This window comes from Schistocerca nitens, chromosome 7, assembly GCF_023898315.1.
Source record: "Schistocerca nitens isolate TAMUIC-IGC-003100 chromosome 7, iqSchNite1.1, whole genome shotgun sequence".
NCBI classification, from domain to species: Eukaryota; Metazoa; Arthropoda; class Insecta; order Orthoptera; family Acrididae; genus Schistocerca; species Schistocerca nitens.
The window spans coordinates 314,115,549-314,137,323 of NC_064620.1; positions in this window are offsets into that span (position 1 = coordinate 314,115,549).

Sequence of the window (21,775 nt, forward strand, 5' to 3'; positions counted from 1 at the left end):
AAAAGGCCCGTACAGGACCTGCAACATGCGGTCGTGCATTATCCTGCTGAAATGTAGGGTTTCGCAGGGATCGAATGAAAGGTAGAGCCAAGAGTCGTAACACATCTGAAATGTAACGTCCACTGTTCAAAGTGCCGTCAATGCGAACAAGAGGTGGCCGACACGTGTAACCAATGGCACAGCATACCATCACGCCGTGTGATACGCCAGTATGGCGATGACGAATACACGCTTCCAATGTGCGTTCACCGCGATGTCGACAAACACTGCTGTAAACAAAACCTGGATTAGTCCGAAAAAATGAGGTTTTGCCATTCGTGCACCCAGGTTCGTCGTTGAGTACACCATCGCAGGCGCTCCTGTCTGTGATGCGCCGTCAAAGGTAACCGCAGCCATGGTCTCGGAGCTGATAGTCCATGCTGCTGCAAACGTCGTCCAACTGTTCGTGCAGATGGTTGTTGTCTACAAACGTCCCCATCTGGTGACTCAGGGATCGAGACGTGGCTGCACGATCCGTTACAGCCATGAGGATAAGATGCCTGCTAGTGATACGAGGCCGTTGGGATCCAGCACGGCGTTCCATATTCTGCTAACAGTCATTGGATCTCGACCAACGCGAGCAGGAATGTCGCGATACGATAAACCGCAATAGCGATAGACTACAATCCGACCTTTATCAAAGTCGGAAGCGTGATGGTATGCATTTCTCCTCCTTACACGGGGCATCACAACAACGTTTTACCAGGCAACGCCGATCAACCGCTGTTTGTGTATGAGAAATCGGTTGAAACTTTCCTCATGTCAGCACGTTGTAGGTGTCGCCACCGGCGCCAACCTTGTGTGAATGCTCTGAAAAGCTAATCATTTGCATATTACAGCATCTTCTTCCAGTCGGTTAAATTTCGCGTCTGTAGCACATCATTTTCGTGGTTCAAAATGGTTCTGAGCACTATGGGACTCAACTGCTGTGGTCATCAGTCCCCCAGAACTTAAAACTACTTAAACCTAACTAACTTACAGACATCATACACATCCATGCCCGAGGCAGGATTCGAACCTGCGACCGTAGCGGTCGCGCGGTTCCAGACTGTAGCGCCTAGAACCGCTTGGCCACTCTGTCCGGCCATCTTCGTGATGTAGCAATTTTAATGGCCAGTAGTGTATTTTCTTTGCCCCCTACGCACTGTCACTGTGCTAGAGGCAGAGGTGGTGGCAGTCTGGAACTCACTAGTGATTTCTTGTGATGATTTCATGCGATTTTTACAATCACTTTTCACTGTGCTCGGCGCTCCTTGTCCGTCAGTAATTGAGAATTGACTGGTTATGCCGTTTCCACTTCACAATGACATCACCAACGTCGACTGGGGCAACCTCAGAAGATTTGAAGTGTCCTTTATGGATTTCTTACTCCGGTGACATTCAATGATTCACTGATCTCTCCTGAGTGACCCGTTCTGCAGTTAATGCTTCTCTCCTGACAACTCAACATTCCCCGCCTCCTTTTATACTGGTGTGTCCGCCTCTCTTCACATATCGTGGTCGATTCAGTATTACATAGGGGTGTCCAGATACTTTGGTCAGACAGTGTAACAGAGACTTAAACATATATAAAACGTTCAAAGTAGGACTGCCACTCTCAACGCATACATTACAACATGGTTTATAGAACTGAGAAATGGACTGAGAATTATTTGGCTCCACTATTTGCAAACATTGTTTACGGCAAGTGTTAGTTTATACTCCAGAAGTAGTCTCCACACCTTACTCTTCGAAGTGTGTATTTCAATGGTAAGGTAGTGTGTGGTTATTGATGAAACTTCTCCCACACCATCCAAGTCCATCTGCGCAAATTTTACTTTCGAAATAATTATTTGCTAAGAACCTCCGCTAAGTCAAAGGAACTTGAATGACCCGGTTTCTCGAAAGTCTCTATCCTTAGTGATAGGTTTCTTTTAGTAAGTATGAAGTTTTGAGGAAATCCTCTCTAGAATGAGATTTTCACTCTGCAGCGGAGTGTGCGCTGATATGAAACTTCCTGGCAGATTAAAACTGTGTGCCCGACCGAGACTCGAACTCGGGACCTATGCCTTTCGCGGGCAAGTGCTCTACCATCTGAGCTACTGAAGCACGACTCACGCCCGGTCCTCACAGCTTTACTTCTGCCAGTATCTCGTCTCCTACCTTCCAAACTTTGCAAAAGCTGTCCTGCGAACCTTGCAGAACTAGCACTCCTGGAAGAAAGACACTGCGGAGACATGGCTTAGCCACAGCCTGGGGGATGTTGAAATCCTCTCTACTTGTCAGCCGAAACATGGTGTCCTGTTGTCTCAACGCTTCGACGAGTTTCCAACGCGGCACTTTCAGGTCTTTTTCGTTGCTTTATAGCCGCTGGAGCGCAGACTCCTCCACCTGCTACCTCCGCCGCTCTCACATCAGACCGACTCTGGCCTATCAGAAGCGGAATAGGCAGGGAGAACCAGCACATGACGCCTGGACCCCTTCCACTCCGTCGCGAGGCCCTGCCCCTCGCCACCACCACCAGACACGTCATATCTTTTGGAGACACGCGAGCTGCCCACGTGTTGGACTCTACGCAGAAGAGTCTGCGGTCCAGTGACTAAAAGGAACGAACGACATGAGTCTGACATTTCGCCTGGAGATGAGAGTGAGAAACTTGTCGAAACGTTGCGCCAACGGGACGCCACGACTCGGCTGATATCCCCAGGGATGAAATGTGCGTACGGCTTATTTGTCCGAGAGTCCCTTATTGGAGAGTTCGGCCGCCTGTTGTTTACATATTTGAATCCACTTTGGCGACTTGCGGGTCGATGCTGATGATGATGACAACACACACACACACACACACACACAGTACCGAGCACAGAATAGAAGCGCTCCGGCCGGGAATCGAACCTGGGACTCCGACAACGCTTCCACAATACCACAGGCTGCAGGCATATCTAAAATGAAACTTCCTGGCAGATTAAAACTGTGTGCCCGACCGAGACTCGAACTCGGGACCTTTGCCTTTCGCGGGCAAGTGCTCTACCAACTGATCTACCGAAGCACGACTCACGCCCGGTACTCACAGCTTTACTTCTGCCAGAAGCTCTCCTGCAGGAGAGCTTCTGTAAAGTTTGGAAGGTAGGAGACGAGGTACTGGCAGAAGTAAAGCTGTGAATACCGGGCGTGAGTCGTGCTTCGGTAGCTCAGTTGGTAGAGCACTTGCCCGCGAAAGGCAAAGGTCCCGAGTTCGAGTCTTGGTCGGGCACACAGTTTTAATCTGCCAGGAAGTTTCATATCAGCGCACACTCCGCTGCAGAGTGAAAATCTCATTCATATCTAAAATGGTTCAAATGGCTCTGAGGACTATGGGACTTAACATCGGAGGTCACAAGTCCCCCAGAACTTACAACTACTTAAACCTAACTAACCTAAGGACAGCACATACATCCATGGCCAAGGCAGGATTCGAACCTGCGACCGTAGCGGTTTCGCGGTTCCAGACTGAAGCGCCTAGAACCGCTCGGCCACACCGGCCGGCTGCAGGCATATCCCCAGCAGATTTCATTAATGAAATTCTTACAGGAAGTTCTGTATTCCCCTTTAGTATGACTCCTGTTGAGAAACTTTAATCTGTTCATTCATAAAATTTATGGGAACTACCACCTGCCGTACCAGTTACATGTCAAGAGTAATATCGCCCTTTCCACAACCGGACTTGAAGAGCAGACAATGGAGAACTACTCCAAGTGAAGATTACTGACGATCGTGTGTTGTTTTCTTACGGTAGCGCCACCAACGTCGAGGAGACGAGCAGTAGTTTGTTATGAAACATAGGCAACGTAGAAACACCTCCATCATACCTGTTGTTCATACAAGACCACGTTTGGCATGAAATATTTATTTGAGACTGTTGTTTTCTCATCTCAGAATGCTATTCTAGGATCGACTGCCGTCAGGGAGACCCTTCAAGGTGAATATGGGCGTTCTAGCAATCATTCTCTTTTTCGATGCATTATGCAATAAGATTACCCTGCAAAAATATCGATAGACGCAGGTGCCAGAATTTTCATTTGAAAGGCAAAAACGCCGAAACAGTTCGTGCCGAGTTGGGAAATGTAAGGAAACATTCCATTATCTTGTGACACGCTGGTTAGGTGGCGCAGCCGTTTCCACTGTGGTCAAACGAGGATGAATGACGAAGGAGAAAGTGGCAGACCATCTCTCTGTGAAGATCCAGGGATCTTAAGAGAAGTGGAGGGCCTGCCGCTCGTAGAAGGGCGTGTCATCATCGAGGCGACAGTGAGAAAAGTGAAAATCAATAATATATTTAAATAGTTGATGAAAACGCCGCCTTCTATGAGTTATAGGTAATTCCTGCAATAGACCATATTTTGCTTCATTATTCATTTCGCAACAATAAATGAACTAAATTACAGCTCAATATAACACTATGCAATGGGTACTACACTGATGTAGGGCTGCACAGTATTATAATTATTTATTATTACTATTATTATTATATTAGTAACAGTTGAAACGGACCCTTAGAAAGCTTAATGAATTACTGTGCTGATAAACCTCTTACATTATTTGATTTTCAAACAGCTGAGTATAACTGAACGTACTGAGACATTTCGCTCTTTACCTATTCTGATTAACACATAACTGACACACAATATTTTTAGCGCAACGCAATGTGACTTTCAAAAATTCCTGGCCCTGACTAACAATAACCTATACCTTTCACAAATCACTTACCTCACAAAAATCTTCGTTACTCGAACTACTGCAACAGAGCGAGCGCCAATACTGCCAGATAAATAAAAGATTCAAACTACTGAAGGCACTAACTACTAAATGGCTCTGAGCACTTTGCGACTTAACTTCTGAGGTCATCAGTCGCCTAGAGCTTAGAACTACTTAAACATAACTACTTAAACCTCATCCATGCCCGAGGCAGGATTCGAACCTGCGACCGTAGCAGTCGCTCGGCTCCAGACTGTAGCGCCTAGAACCGCACGGCCACTCAGGCCGGCGCACTAACTACTGATAGGCATAGTTAGCATATGAAAGATTTTGATAGAGAACAAACAATGTATTTACCTTAACAGTGTTCAAAAGTCATCATATATATATCAGTTCATTACACCTAGTCTTACAAATTTATTGTCTCTGATGGACACACGTCCAGATCATCCGCTCTCAAAACTCCGCCGCCTATCTCCCCACGTCCACCACTGCTGGCGGCTCACCTCCAACTGCGCAACGCTACGCGCTGTTAACAGCCAACTGCCCAACACTACAATAGCGAATATTAAAACAATGCCAACCAGCCACAGACTCCACACAGCACATCCAGTGATTTTCATACAGAGCGCTACGTGGCGTTACCAGTATAAAAACCTAAACAGCCTACTTAGACAGTGGTCATACAAACAGTACCAGCAGCTGGAAATTCTCCAATTTCTGTCGTTTCAGAAGTAAGGAGTCCAGCAATCAAGTGGTTTACGAACTGTAGCCCAAGCCAAGTGTATGCATTTTAGTTTTGTCGATTTTAAATGGATGTCCAGAGTGTGGGTGATGCAACTGTAGCTATGGGGAGGAAAGGTGGAGAAGAAACATTATTGTGACAAGGGTCTACACTCAATATGCATAGCCAGCTTTCTTTTCCGAGACGGGGGTTTAGGTGGCATTAGCGATGCACTGAGAAATGCTTGTCATTCTATGAAAAAAAAGTTTGTTAGAAATAAGCAGCACTGTTCGTGGTCGGAAAAACACCTACAAATACTTGAAAACATTTTCAAAAAATTCTTTTTCTCCCTAAAGTTAAGCCACTTACTGGTAATCGTCTCAGAAAGGTTGGCGACCACTGTTCTAGTTTGCAAGGTACTCGAGGAACCTTCACACGTTCAATGACATTTCAAGTGGACTTCTGCAGCGATGTAGCTTTTAAATGCGAAACCTTCCGATTCAAGCAGGCTCTTTTCGAGACTCTGTTGTAAGCTGCTTTTCTTCGGATGAATTTAAAAAGAATTATTATGAATACAAGAAGAGACTTGGGGCTCGTAATATTTCTCTGTAAGTGTAGTAGGCTGTCGGAAGCACTCGCACTTGTGGTCGCGTGCTGCTCAGGGGCGGAGCTCGCTGCCATCAGCGCGTTCAGTGCAATGCCGGAGGCGGGGGTCGGGCAGAGGAAATTGCCGAGAAGCCAGATGTGGCACCCGATACTGCGTGCGTGACTCTTATAACAATCGAGCGAATGTCCTCCACTCGCACGCCTGTTGGTTTTTTTCTGGAAATGTGTACCTACTGCTCGATTCTGTTCGTATGACTAGAACGGTTTTCATTTTTCATGTATGGAACCATGTGAAAGTCACCCGTTCCCTGGAAAACGCTTTAATTTTAATGGCTCTAAGCATTATCTGAGTTAACATCTGAGGTCATCAGTCCCCTAGATTTAGAACTACTTAAACCTAACCTAAGGACATCATCACACACATCCATGCCCGAGGCAGGATCCGAACCTGCGACCGTAGCAGCAGCGCGGTTAGGGACTGAAGTGGCTAGAACTGCTCGGTCACAGCGGCCGGCTTAATTTTAATAGTTGTCCTCTTACTATCACTGTCTAACAATTCTGTACAGAACTATTACTATTTTCCAAAAGATCCCGAAGTACGCTAATTCGAATTATTACATCTTCTTCCTCTTCTTTCTAGCGCCTTCTCGTTGGAGTAGGGTTAGTTTCTTCATCAATGCACGCCATTGTTTTAGGGTCTGAGACTTACTGCGGATTTAGGCTTCTTGATTGACATCCGCATTTGTAGCCACTGTAATTTAGGTCTTTCTTGTTGTCCCTGGTATTCGACATTAAGTTAACAGGCGAAGTAGGTGGTGCCCATATGGTGTGTCCATACCACCGAAGGCCCCATTTTTGTATCTTCTCATTGACTGCAGCTACTCCAGCTAGTTGTAAGAGTGCTCTGTTGCCGATGTGGTCGTGCAGGGAAATGCCTAATGATCTTCTCAGAATCCGCATTTCCATGGCATGTGTCATGGAAATCAGCACTTCTGGGTGTGACACAACACTCGGTACCATATAAAGCAAATAGTCTCGTCGTTGTGCGGTATATCGTTGATTTTAGGTGGACAGACATCTTATCACAAAAGTTACCAGAGAAGTCTCTGAATCGCATCCAGATAGCTTTCAGTCTTGCTCGAAATCCTCATTCACATATCCGACATTCTGCAGTCGGCCTAGCTATCGGAATGTGTCCACCTTGGCAAGAGGAGGAGCTCCATTAATTTGTATGGTTCCTGGAGCTGGAATCGTTAGTAGGTACTCATTCTTGTGGATGTTTAAACGGATGCCAAATCCTTGATGACGCTCATACCCTGTTCAGAGTTTCAAGGACATCCCCGGAATCCGCTGCAAGCTTCACGTTATCACCGTACACTGTTGTCCACGGTACACACTTCCATAAGTCGCGTATTAAGGTATCCATTATGGTAGCAAGAACAGCGGAGACAGAGCTGTGCCTCAGTGAACGCCGCCTATCACAGGTAAGCTGTCAGCCAGTGCCGCATAGCGTCGCACCCGTCTGATGGTGTTTTTGTACAACATTTTTGACCAGTTTATGCAAATTTTAGGAACGAGATGATCGCGAAGATCATAACAAAATCATCTGATGTGGTACTTGATGAAATGCGTTCTCGAAGTTAAGAAAGGCAAGATGTAGTGACGAATTATTAAATATTATCTAGGTCTTAATCGGACCATAATTAGTTTCTTATGCAAGTTAATGACACACTTTGCCTGATGACCGTTAATTAAAGGTATTGGTTTAAGTTTATCAAGTGCATGATTCAAGTTGTGTAGCTAATACCATAGACCGGAAATACGTCCACTTATCTTGTGAGGGATGCACTGGCTTTTGAGTTACAGCATCTGGACAATTCGGCTTAAGGCAGACAGCGAGATTCTTTTTACTATCTTGCTTGTATAAGACGTGAATTTCATTATAGGGGGAAATGTATTGAGCTACTCAGTAGCTTGTATTAATTCGTCAATGGTACCGTTCCACAATATGACTGGATCGTCAACGTATCAATAATAGTAGCCTATTCTTCCTTATTTTCTGGATAGTGGCTGAAGAAACTACCTTCCACATCATTCATCAAGTTGCCAGCCAATAATTGTAGATAAATTACTACCCATACCGAGACTTTCAGTGTGTTGCCAAATCGTTATCAAAACTGAAGAACTGAAAAATGAAATTGTAAAACCGTCGGGTCTGTCTGTTTGAAAATGCTAATCTCCAAAAAGACTAGACGAATTTTTGTGGGGGTTTCACAGGTAATTTGAACTTAGCTCGGGGCAACACACAGACTTTATTTCACCACACTCGGCCCACGAAGAAAAAAGAAATGTAATTAAAAGTTTTAGGAGCCTGGTCAGCTTAGTAACTCGAATGTTTACCTTACTGATGGCGTAGTACAGCAAAGAACAAACAAATGGTACTGTAGCAGTTTCACCTCAGTGACAGAAGTATTTTCGGAAGTTTGCGTCATGGACAGAATTGCGCGCAGTAATCATTACGAAACTTTGAATTCACTTGGCTGGAATATATGGGTTTACTGATTTTGCTCTGTGTGTTAAAAACTTAGCGAATAAGCTTTACATGTTTCGATATGTTTAATTTATTTTTCACTTCTTGGTTAGGAAAACACAATTTATTGACAAAGTGAACATGTAAAGGTTCCGTTTTCACCGAGTGAGGTTCGGAATCCTAAAAAGAGAATTTGCAAAAGCCTTTGTTTAACTTCCGTTGCGAAGCACGGGAGTATAGCTAGTCCCTAATAGAATCGTTCACTGACTTTCTAGATCAATATGCGTAGACCATCTTGTAAAAGATATTGAAAAAGAAAGAGGAAAAAACGTTCACGACAAGCTCTGCTGTGGCACTCTAAAGATGAAGCGAAGTTACGAGCTGCTGGGGAGCTAAAAAGGCACTCGATAGCTCCATACATGACCGCTGAAAGCTTTCTCCGCCGAAGTGCTGCCTCCTTCTTTCTTTTCAAACGGTGCGCTTGTGTAACTGCATCAAAGAGTCAAACTCGATTGAGGGCCGCTAATGTTGTTGCTGGCGATACGCGGAAATGAACAATACCGGAAGTGGCGCTAGAGTGGCGCTCCCGCTGCGCATGCGCGCCGCTCACCGCCAGCTTCCGCCTATCGGGCGGCAGACTCGCTTCCTGGCAGTTAATTTCCTGCGCGCAACTCTGGAACGGACCTGGTTGGCTTTATCACAATTTGCACCGCCGCTCCGTGCACGGGGACGTGATGTTGTGTACTAATAGTCACCCTGCAGGTTACGGGGGCGCGGTGTATCACATTTGACTGATAAGCAGTTCTAACCCTTCTGTACCTTCGTGACATGCGACTTCCATCACACAGAAGTGTACGAAGTACTATGTCGGGCAAAAAATTGCAGTACCTTGATGAAATGATTACAAAATACCGTAACCCTTCCACTCCCAATTCTTTAAAGAATCGAACTCCCATCTATAAAGCAGCATCAAACGAGTGAATTCCATAGGAAAGAGTTAATGTATGAAATGTTTTTGATTGAAGAAGTAAAACTCCGACTATATTTAGAAAATGTTTGAAACGATGCGTAGAATTTGCTGGAAATCGCTAAGTACTCTTAAATTCTCGGTACTTTGGGCACAGTGAGTTACGCTGTTACAAGATATACACTGATATTCAGCTGCTGTTACTGATATCGTTTGACGCAACCCGCAATGTTATTTCTGGCCTTCAAAAACAACATGTCAGATTTTCATACTTATCGCTCACTATGTAACAGAAAAAATGAACAGGATAATTTTGCAGGAAATCTAATGCAGTTAAATTTTATACTGAGATTCGGTTTCGCTAGCGGCCATAGTTTTCGAGCTATTTACTAAAAACCTTCAAACAGAGCCCCACTCTCACATGCAGTCCCCACCGGTCAGGATTTCTAGTGCGTTGTCCATTCCCCCCTCTGTACAAAAATCTGCGATTGCATTATTTCCCATGGTCTTCAATTACTTTGCTTAGTACGCCATTGTTTAGCCGAGCAAGGGAGTAGCGTTAGGGAGGAAGACACTTTTGTACGTTTTCTGTGAATAATTCGAGTACAGTGCCCTCCAGAGGAAACGCATCCCAGTACAGATTTTAAGTACATTACACTTCCTACGAAAGGGTCCTGTTTATTTTTTCAGTTAGACTAATAGTTTGGGTGTATCCCTGAGCGAGAGATTATGAAAATCTCGTTTGTGGTTTTCGAAGGCCAGAAATAACATTGCGGGTTGCATGAAACGACATCGTTAGGGAGAGTTGAGTCATCCAGTATAGCCAGTTTCTAAATTTAATATTTGACTTATCATGTTAAATCTTTTACGTAAGTTTATCGGTTATATGTTATCGATTTGTACTATATTTAATGTTCGCACAGGGAAGTGAGAACAAAATACTTCTCCAGTCCAAAAGCCAGGCTTCAGTAGTTCTACAAAGACAGGAACGATGGTAAGACTTATTTTTCTGCTTCCGCATAGAAAGGTGAAGTCGTCATCAACCCGAAGTTGGTTTGAATACCACAGTGGTGTATTAGGCTTGGTCCTCTTGGAGGTGGTATGTCGTTGTCAGCTTCCGACCTTTCCTTTGACGTGACTTACCCAGCCACTTACGGGAGTGATAAATGACAGACAAAAATTGAAGGATTGAATGGAGATCGAACCGAAGAACTTAACATCCGTACTCTGGCACTTTACTACTGAGCGAGCGACGTATTAATCTCTTTTTACTACAATCTTTTATTTGGTATCTCATGTGATAAAGCGAGTAGGTTGATAAATCATTTATAAATTCTTTTATTTGTTTCTAATCAATTTGTAGCTCTTGTCAATACTTATAAACAAACACAGTTATTTTTTTTTCGATTACGTTAGCATCTCAGGAATCAACGGAGGGTCTCCTGTTTGGCGGGCCTTGAAATTTCTGCCTCAATGTGGCCTCAAAGACTTTTTCGAGGTCACTTTGTCTCAGGCTCTTAACGGAAGCTGTCTTACAAGAGAAAAGACAATTTCCACAAGTCGTGCGGCAGCGTCGTGCGGTGAGAGACTGAACTGATCGGTGGCGGCGTGAACTCTCAGGAATGACAGCACCTCTAGTCCGTTGCAGATCATTTGTCTCGTTTCTCTGACTTGATATTGCTTCCACGCACGTCTTGTCAGTCTATCAACTATAAAATTGTCCGCAATGTGGTCACAGTAATGTTTAGCGGAAATGACGGTGCATTTGCGGCACAATTTGTTTCATCAAACCATCGTGATTACAATTCATATTACGTTATTCGATTTCAACTTGTATTTTTAATTTCCTGTTTAAAATAATTTGTGATTTAAAACATTCCTGTGACTTTTTTACGTACAAACGTAAACGAACACATGAATACTAACGCAGCCATGTAGTATTTGCTGGACTTATGAATAAGTAGTTACTAGAGCACTTGGTTGTTTAATGTAAGATTAGACAGAGTTATTCATGGTAGCGAGCGTGCCTTATTTTGGCACTGAATAAAGGCACTTCTGCCGGCGAAATAGTGTCTGTTGTCTTGATCCTTTTTGCAACAGAGCAAGGTGACGCAGTGGTTAGGACACTGGGCTCGGATTCGGGAGGAGGACGGTTCAAACCCGCGTCCGGCCATCGTGATTTACGTTTTCCGTGATTTCAATAAATTACTTCAGGCAAATGCTGGTATAGTTCCTTTGAAAAGGAACAGCCTACTTCCTTCCCCACCCTTCATTAATCCGGTGGCCCGATAACCTCGCTGTTTGGTCCCCTCCTTCCAGATCAATCAACCAACCTCTTTCGAGTGCAAAAGGCTCCAGCTGGATCAAGCGTAAAAATAACAGTGGAATACACTGGGTTTTACAAAAAAATTAGATTTTTGATCTTGATTCCTGCTGTTGCGGTGCTTCTGAATATGCTAACACTGTAAGTTGTTCCGTATATGAAGATGCAAAAGTAGGGCTATTTGGACTAACTGCAAGAGAAAATCCTATTATCGGAGTAGACGCCTATTTACATCATCTCTTCTAAAGGTGTCTCGTTGCCACCACTGGAATTCTTGTTCATAGGTGGCGGCTTTTAACTCTGCTATTTTTAACAGTGAAATTCAGTGTGCCTTTAGGGACTGATTCTACTGTTACTACAATAATGCTCCAAAACTTGAATTTAGGAAATACGAATGTCACCATATTTACTCGTATTTTGCCCGCATCTCGTGGTCGTGCGGTAGCGTTCTCGCTTCCCACGCCCGGGTTCCCGGGTTCGATTCCCGGCGGGGTCAGGGATTTTCTCTGCCTCGTGATGGCTGGGTGTTGTGTGACGTCCTTAGGTTAGTTAGGTTTAAGTAGTTCTAAGTTCTAGGGGACTGATGACCATAGCTGTTAAGTCCCATAGTGCTCAGAGCCATTTGAACCATTTTACTCGTGTTTGTCCGTGAAATAAGGAAACATACTTGCCAGCATGACAAAATCATTTCTAAGTGAGAGCCAGTCGAGATCTATAAATAAATATAATGATCGCGAATTCTAGCCGTACCTTTTCGGGCTCCACAAATGTTGGACCTAACTTCACTACCATTTCGTCCCACTCTTTCAATGTCAAAGTTACCCTACGCAAAGCTGTAGTGTCGTCCGCAAAACATAATATTTAACCACGTCTAAGCCTCCACGAGAAATTTCTCTGAAGGAAGTTTTTCGGTTTCAGGCGCAGTAGATTGAGCGACGGGTGCTCTGCGTTCGACAGACAACCCCGTTGTTGTCCCAACAAGCAGCATCACAGTCGGTTGCCGCTCCCAAGTTTCGACAGATTAACAGTAAAGAGGAGGACTGGCCTGCATATTGCGCGCAACTGGAAACCCACTTCACAGCTTACAACATTAAAGGTATGGCGCTCATTGGACGTCTTCATACTCTATCTTAAGTTGTCTCCAGACTCTTGTCCTGAAGAAAGTGCTTACGAACGTCTCGTTATGAAGTTCGACACATATTTTGAAGCAGAAATTCACGTCCTTGAAGCGAGATTTTAGTTTTTCCGTCTTAATCCTTTGACTACCATCGGGAAGTGTGTGTCCCATGATTCGTTATTGGAGAACTGCTTCTTGTTATTGCTATGTATCAATGTCCCACTGGTAAAGGGAAGTCTATTAATGGCTATCAGAATTTTTATAATTATAGGTTGCACCTGTAAATTATGCTTTTCCCAAGTTTCATTGTCAATCCTCGTAGTTTGCATCTGCAGGTGGGCAACACAATTACTAGATTCGCAAAACGGGCTGCCTTCGTGCCTTTCCGCACACATCGCGTCAACGATTCGCACTCGCCACGTCACAAACGAAGCCCATACTGAGCGCCTGTAGTGTGATTTACAAATTACAGAGATGCTCTGTTACTGATGCGTATCTGTTTCCAGTATATCTCGGACAACGAAACGGCGGGGAACATTCTTTTCACATTGTTATTTCTAAGACATCGATTGAAATAACGAGATATTACTGTTTTTGAAGTGAAATTGGTAGTCAAAGGGATGAGAAGCAGCTGGAACAGTCTTTAAAACAGTAGATTTCCGAACTTAAAGGGCTAACAAGACACTGTACATTCAAATGTAGATTAAGCTACATTTAAGTTGTGTTGCGCGACGCAATCGCGCAATATGTGTCAGAAGCACGCATTCGCGCTGCTGTTCTAACACAAATAAATCTATGCCTGAAAACAGTTTTGTCTATTGTAGGGCCGGCCGTGGTGGCCGAGCGGTTCTAGGCGCTACAGTCTGGAACCGCGCGACCGCTACGGTCACAGGTTCGAATCCTGCCTCGGGCATGGATGTGTGTGATGTCATTAGGTTAGTTAGGTTTAAGTAGTTCTAAGTTCTAGGGGACTGATGACCTTAGAAGTTAAGTCCCATAGTGCTCAGAGCCATTTGAACCATTTGTCTATTGTAGAGTCTCAAAGTACTGCAGACACAATTGAAGATGGCTTTGAGTCTTCCTCTATTACTCCTTTTCAATCTAAAGTGAATGTAAAGGTGAGTAAAAACACGGCTTAGATTAACTGTAAAAGTAAAGGTAAATCTTACATATGAATGCGTGGTGATTGTTCGGACATGTCCGAAAGAACAGACACCACACGTACATGATTCGTCTGGCTGGTCAGTTAACCCGCCTTCTTCAGTGCGGATTCACAGTTGCGTTCGGCCTCCTGTGGGAGTCACAAAGTAGCGAGGAAGGTGAACATGGACGGGGACGAGGACAGTGGATGATGATGATGATGAAGATGATGGTTTGGTTTGTGGGGCGCTCACCTTGGGACTGCGGATAGGTGGGTCGGCTGGGAGGCGTGCCGAAATAGTTCGCGCAGTTGTGAAGAACGCCGTCTGTGGGTGGCGGAGTGGTTAGCGCAACTTCCTAGTAAGTACGAGATCCCGGGTTCGAAACCCTGTCCGGTACACATTGTCACTCGTCGCCGCTAATCCCGTATAAAGTCCCGATGGAGCTGACAACAACAGTTCCTTCCCTTTCTTTGCTTCCCACCGTCCTCCCTCCACCTTCAGCTGGCATAAAGCGGCCACCGCGGAAACACTTCTTTCCGCTAGGTTAGACAAGCTCTGAGTCGCAGGATGTAGCCTTCTTTAAAGTTTTTGGACAAGAAACGACGTAGGGAGCACGGGGTCATTACACGAGTGCTAGGTTGTTTCTTTTACATCGTTCAAGTTCTTGTGGGCTGCATCGACGGCACAAGAACTAGCTGCTGCGGTCTTACGTCAGTGATTCTGCCGCAGAATTTTTGCCCACAGACCCAGCAGGCTCCTGTGGTCCGCAACAGCAATCATCTCTGTCTCTCCGCCATCCAGCGTGGTGGCGATGGAGATCGATGTCCCGCCGCCCCCGCCGGCAGTCCAGCTGTCGGAGCCAATGCTCGTGGATGTGCAGGACCTGACCGGTCTGCACAACGTCCTTGGAGCTGCACTTGCAGTCAACCCGATCACAGCATCTGCGTCACATTATGCGGGCGTGCAACTTGCTGACGGTTTTTCGGGCGCTGTTTCCGTCACTCTTTGCTGTCTTTAATTTGGCGTAGAGAGTCGTTCGTTACGTGATGGAATCAAAACGCAGCTCCGTGACCTGCCAACTAGCACTGTTTCGTTTCCTGCCCAAGGCATCATTCCGCGAAACTGATCAGGCCGCTCACAATCAGGACAGTTTCGACAGTCCCGGCAGTTAATGGTGGCTGTATAAAGCGGAACCACTACCTATGCTTCAGTTAGGTCCTCAACTGTCCTTACGTGGCTTGGGATACTCCATTAGCATCTGTATAAAAGGTGACAGTATTTCATGATACCGACGCCTGAATCTCGAACCTCTCTTCTCCCATGGCTCCTACTGGATAGGCACTTTAAAACTGGCTCAGAAAGTATTTCATGCACCGTAAGACAGGCATCCCGTCTTATATCATCCTTCCCAGTATAGGTGTTTGAAGTTGGATGTTTCCTGGGCCAATTTTATTCTGTCCACCCTATACAAGTTGTACAGTTCGCAAAAATCTTTCACACGTTTCACGTCGTAAACGAGAAAGACCATCTGTCTGAAGGAGCATAAAACGTGATTCATATGAGAAGGCCGCCTGTAGTCACTCAGTGGGCGTGGGGAGCGCGCCTGCTGCTACTGGACAGTCGAAGTTTCCCTCTGCTTTCGCGGTAGAGGGCTATACATTGGAGTTCAACTAGGTGTCTTTCCTTCACCTTTGTTTGGCTCTAATGTGACCATGTAAGCGTAGACCGGATGTGGTTTCAATTCAAAGACATTGCATCGATGGCAACAGAGATATATTCGTATTCCAAATAAATTAATAAGAGATGGGACTGATTCGTACTGATTCGTGGAGACGTAGAAAAAAAAAATGCATGAGCTAATGAGGAAACCGAACATTGTGCAAAAACAGAAAGCGCGGGGAATAAGCATGGCAGGCCACACTTCTAGGAGACCAGACACCTGTCGGGCCAGGATGACCCGATGGTATCCGTCCCATCGGAAGACACAAAGTAATGGGAGGATGAGCTGCAGAGAGACCTTTGTCAGCAAGGAGTCCGTGAGAACTGGATCCAAAGTGCACAAGATCGCCATCTGTCGAGGAGTATTGTGAGGTCGGCGCATGATTTACAGGGACCTCGGTCGATGATTGATGATGGTACTGATTCCCCATGCTACGCAAAAGATGTCAGGATACTTTTGAAGAAACAAATAAAACAGCAAGTCAAATTCAGAAGAATGCAAGACCTCAAAGATTGGAGAAGTATTACTAACGCCGAAACATTAGCGTGAGCTTCAGTGCGAGATACTTTTGATAGTTTTTACAACGAAACTTTGTCTCGAAATCTGGTAGAAAACCAAAGACATCCGTATGCAAAGTACACCAACAGCAAAACACCGTGAATGCCCTCACTGCGCGATAACAATGTTGATGTTGCTGTGACAGTGCCACTAAAGCAGAGTTACTAGATATGGTTTCCCGAAATACCTTCACAAAACAAGACGAAGTAAATATTCGAGAATTCGAATCAAGAACAACTGCTGACATGAGTAACTTAGCGACGCAGCTTAAATAAAAAAGGCAAGACCCCCGGTCCAGGTTGTATAGCAGTCAGGTTCCTTTCCGTATATGCCGGTACAAGAACTCCATACTTAGCAATCGTATACAAGAGCTAGCTCGTCGAAAAATCAAAAATCTGTACCTACAGACAGTAAAATTGCACAACGCACACATATACCCAAGAAAGGACATGGGAACAGTCCGCTGTATTACGTACCCATATCACTAACGTCGATTAGCAGTAGGATTTTGGAACATGTACTGCTTTGGAACATTATGAATTGCCTCGAAAATTCAGGAAATATCGTTCTTGTGAAACACGAAGTAATGAGTCTTGTACATAGGGGACGTCAAATTGATTTCGTATTTTCAGATTTCCAGAAGGCTTTTGACACCGTTCCTCACATGCGACTTACAAAATTGCGTACATTTGGAATACAGTCTCTTTGTGCGACTGAATTCCTGATTTTCTGTCATAAAGGTCACAGTCTGCAATAACTTGTGGAACGATATCGAATAAAACAGAAGTAACAGCTGGCGTTCCCGAAGGAACAGTTATAAGCACTCTGTTGATCTTGATCTACATAAACGATTTACGAGACGATATGAGCAGTCCTCACAGATCGATTGTAAATGGTGCTGTCATTTACCGTCCTGTAAAGTCATCAAATGATTAAAATCTACTTAAAAATGATTTAAACGCGATATCTGTATGGTTCTAAAAGTGGAAATCGACTCCAAATAGTGATAAATGTTAACTCGTCCACAAGAGAACTAAAATGGCTTCGGAAATACACGATAAATCACACGAACCTAAAGGCTGTCAATTGAACAAAACATTTATGGACTACAATTACTAACAACTAGAATTGGAATGAACATATAGATAATGTTGTGGAGAAAGAAAACCCAAGATTGTGTTTTTTGGCAGAACATACGCATAGAAGATGCAACGGATCTACTAAAGAGACTGCCTACATTATGTTTGTCCGCCCTCTTCTGGTATTCTGCTGTGCGGCGTGGGATCCACATCAGATAGAATGCAAGAAGGATGCTGAAAAAGTTCAAGGAAGGGCAGCTCATTTCGTCTCATCGCGAAATAGGGAAGAGAGTGGCACTTACATGATACGCAAACTGGGGTGGCAGTCATTAAAACAAAGGCGTTTTTCATCGCTGCAGAAACTTCTCATGAAATTTAAATCACTAACTTTCTCCGCAGAGTGCGCAAATATTTTGACAGTGCTCACCTACATCGAAAGAAATGATCATTATAATAACATAAGAGAAATCAGAGCTCTCATGGAATTCACATGAGCTGTTAGACATCAAATGGCTCTGAGCACTATGGGACTCAACTGCTGAGGTCATTAGTCCCCTAGAACTTAGAACTAGTTAAACCTAACTAACCTAAGGACATCACAAACATCCATGCCCGAGGCAGGATTCGAACCTGCGACCGTAGCGGTCTTGCGGTTCCAGACTGCAGCGCCTTTAACCGCACGGCCACTTCGGCCGGCCCTGTTAGACATCGGTAGAGAAATAGCTTGTAGGTGGCTCCATGAACACACTGCCAGGCACTTAATTGCGGACTGAAGAATGTTATGTAGATGTGGACGCAGCTACGTACGCCGTCCTTAGTGCTCCTGGGCCCGAACCAGGAATAACGGCGAGCACTAATTCTTGTGTGCGGTAAAGTGGCACCGCGGTTCTTGAACCCTCTCCCGGTGATTTTGCTACTGAGTTTCGTTGGGTGTTCTTACCGTAAGTTGGCCTGGTTTATACTGTTGGCCGTTATTTAGCCAACGCCCTTTACGTGGATCAGCACCTGGTAGTAAGAACGTGCCCGATTCTGTTATAAGAGGGCTTATATTTTACCCAATTCCGTTTGTGACTTTCTTATCTAGAAAGATTTGCTTTATGTGTTTTACTGGAGTGTATATTTTCTAGATTTAGGTATATTTAATATTTTTCATTGTCAGTAGACCTTAAATGCTAAAGATCTGCTTCATGTGCATTGCTGGTGCGTCTATTTTTCAGTCTTAGGTATCGTTAATTCTTTTTATTGTTGGGAAAATAGGCTCAGTTATTTTATTTGGGTTCCTCAGTCTGGATTAGAGGCCTGTATGCTATTTTCCATTGTTTGCCATTTAAATTTAATGTGTTTTCTCCGTGTATGTTTCAGAATCTGCCCTGAATATAGCAGTGTTCGTAGCGTCGGCCGAGATCAAGCTGGTTGTCTTACCTTGGTTAATCCTTGTTTTTCAGTCCCTTTATTTGCTTTGAAATATCCTTGGTTACTGCTGTAAGTAACTGCTTACGTTTATCGATTTTCTAATGTTACTTTCTCATTTTAAACGACGTATGGATGCTGTTCATGGAGGTCCAGTAAGTAAATTTTCCTATTTTATAACAAAAACAAAAAACAAAATTACACACGCAATTTATCGTATTGAAATAATTTTATTGACATTGTGCAGTGCTTCTTGTACTCCTGTACATAGTTACCATGTTCTTTCCAAGCATTTTTGGCAATATGACAAGTTTTTAAAACCAGTGTTGTACCAAGTCGAGACAGGTATTCACTGTTGATGTGACATCATTGTTTTTGAAGTTCAAGGTGAGAGAACATGTGAAAATCACTTGGGAAAGATCTGGTGGATATGGAGGATGCGTGGACACTTCCGAGTTGAATCTTCTGAGCCAACGCAGAACAGGAGGAGGATATTGGTGTTTAACGTCCCGTCGACAACGAGGTCATTAGAGACGGAGCACAAGCTCGGATTAGGGAAGGATGGGGAAGGAAGTCGGCCGTGCCATTTCAAAGGAACCATCCCGGCATTTGCCTGGAGTGATCTAGGGAAATCACGGAAAACCTAAATCAGGATGGCCGTACGCGGGATTGAACCGTCGTCCTCCCGAATGCGAGTCCAGTGTGCTAGCCACTGCGCCACCTCGCTCGGTCAACGCCGAACAGTTTTAATTGTAATATAGCCTTCCCCATAGGCAAAGTTAACTCCCGATTGATACTGACAGTGCATAGTTGTTTTCTGCAGAAAAACGAATGACAGCTCATCAGCCGACACACTTGTCAGTAGACCTTAAATGCTAAAGATCTGCTTCATGTGCATTGCTGGTGCGTCTATTTTTCAGTCTTAGGTATCATTAATTCTTTTTATTATTGGGAAAATAGGCGTACTGGTGAGATATTGCAATGTCCTTCTTAAGCCGGTGTAAGCGTTGTCAACATATGGACCAATCAGTCAGAACATCATGAGCTCCTACCTAATAGCCGGTATGCCCATATTGGGCACGGATAACAGAGGCGACGCGTCATGGCGTCGAAGCAATGAGGCCGTAGTAGGTCCCTGGAGGGAGCTGCCACCAATTCTGCACACACAAATCAAGTAACTTCCGTAAATTCCTGGGAGAAGGGGTTGGGGGAGGAGGCGTTTATTTCGGACGCCACATTCAATCACATCCCAGATGTGTTCGATCGGGTTCAGACCTGATGAGATGCGGGGCCAGCACTTTAATTGGAACTCGCAACTGTGTTCCTCGAACTACTCTATTACACTCCTGGTCCTGTGACATGGCGCATTATCTTGCTGAAAACTGCCACGCCGTTAGGGAACACGATCGTCATGAAGGTGTACGATAGTCTTTGGCCGTCACGGTGCCTTGCACAAGCTCTGCTGGACCAATGGATGCCCCCGTGAATGCTCCCCAGAGCATAACGCAGCCGCCGCCAGCTTGTCTCCATCCCGCAGTACAGGCCTCAAGGAGCTGTTTCCATGGAAAACGACGGATTCGCACCCTCCCATCGGCATGATGAAGAAGTCATCGGGATCCACGAGACCACGCAACGCTCGCCCTACCAAAGCGTCCAGTGTCGGTGGTCATGTGCCCATTTCAGTCATAGTTTCCCATGTCGAGTGAGCCGTGGTAAAAATTGCTGTTTTGAATAGCACGCCGCAGTGCGTAGTGTGAAGCAGTCGCCCTCCGCTTCTGGCGGTGGCGCCGCTGTGGCAATAGCAGCTTTGGTGTCTCCCTCTGGTGGGAAAGGGGAAAGGTTGCCTGTTCACGTGCATTTAAGGGGCGCTATGAGCTCGCCAGTCGGTCAGTTGGTCAGCCGGGTCTGTGTGGAGCAGTCAGTGTCTGTTTGTCGTCCGGAGTGCTAGTATGTGTTAGACCGCCAGTCTGCTCGAGTTTGTTCAGGCAATGGTCATTGGCAGTTGGATCGATCGGTTGGTCGGTAGCGCACCGGGACACAAGATGACTTGTCCGTCTTGAGCATTGGCGCATGTGAGGTCGCCACGTCAGTCCAATGGGCCGCGCCGTATAGCGAGGGGTAGTGGCTTCGCGGCCGACACGAGAGCAACAGGAGTCAACCCACGACATCGGTCTGGCCGGCGCGAGGTGCGACGCCGTGAGACGGGAGATCGGCGCGCCTTCCTGCTTCCGTTGAAGCGGCTGGCAACGGACGGTTCGGGAGAGCGTTTTGGGGGTGCTGCGCCAGGTCTTCGCCAGACATCGCAGTTTATTAGAAGTTAAGTGATTCGTGTTATGTTGTTTCATTTACTTGTTAAATTCTACTTGTTTTCTTGGTCAGTCTCTCGTCCGCATTTGTTAGGCAGTTAGTGTCTTTCTATCTGTCTCTCGGTCTGCCGTACGTTAATAGCTGCCTCTGTCATGTTTGTCGGATTCAGTGTTAACGAATTTATTGCTTGAAGTGTAACGGCCGAATTCCTGAAATATGTTTGTATTTTGCCTATCATCTTGAGACGCGGTATATGTGTAATGTAGAGCATGTTTGCATATTTTATGTAAGGCTACATTTCATAGGTTTTTTATTTAAATGGTCATTTTAGTATATAAAGTTGCCACCGTAAGATTTTTCTTTAAAAATCAAGTTGCACATTCGCTGGCAAGATAATTTTTTTAATGTTAGTGTTTTGTACCCTTTCCATCCCTCCTACGGGGTGCATACTTTATGTGCTTCTGAGTTGTTAAAATTTTTAGTGTAAAGTAATCTGATGTGTTGCAGATTTGCACCAGTGTAGTCTTTCAGAGGCTGTTG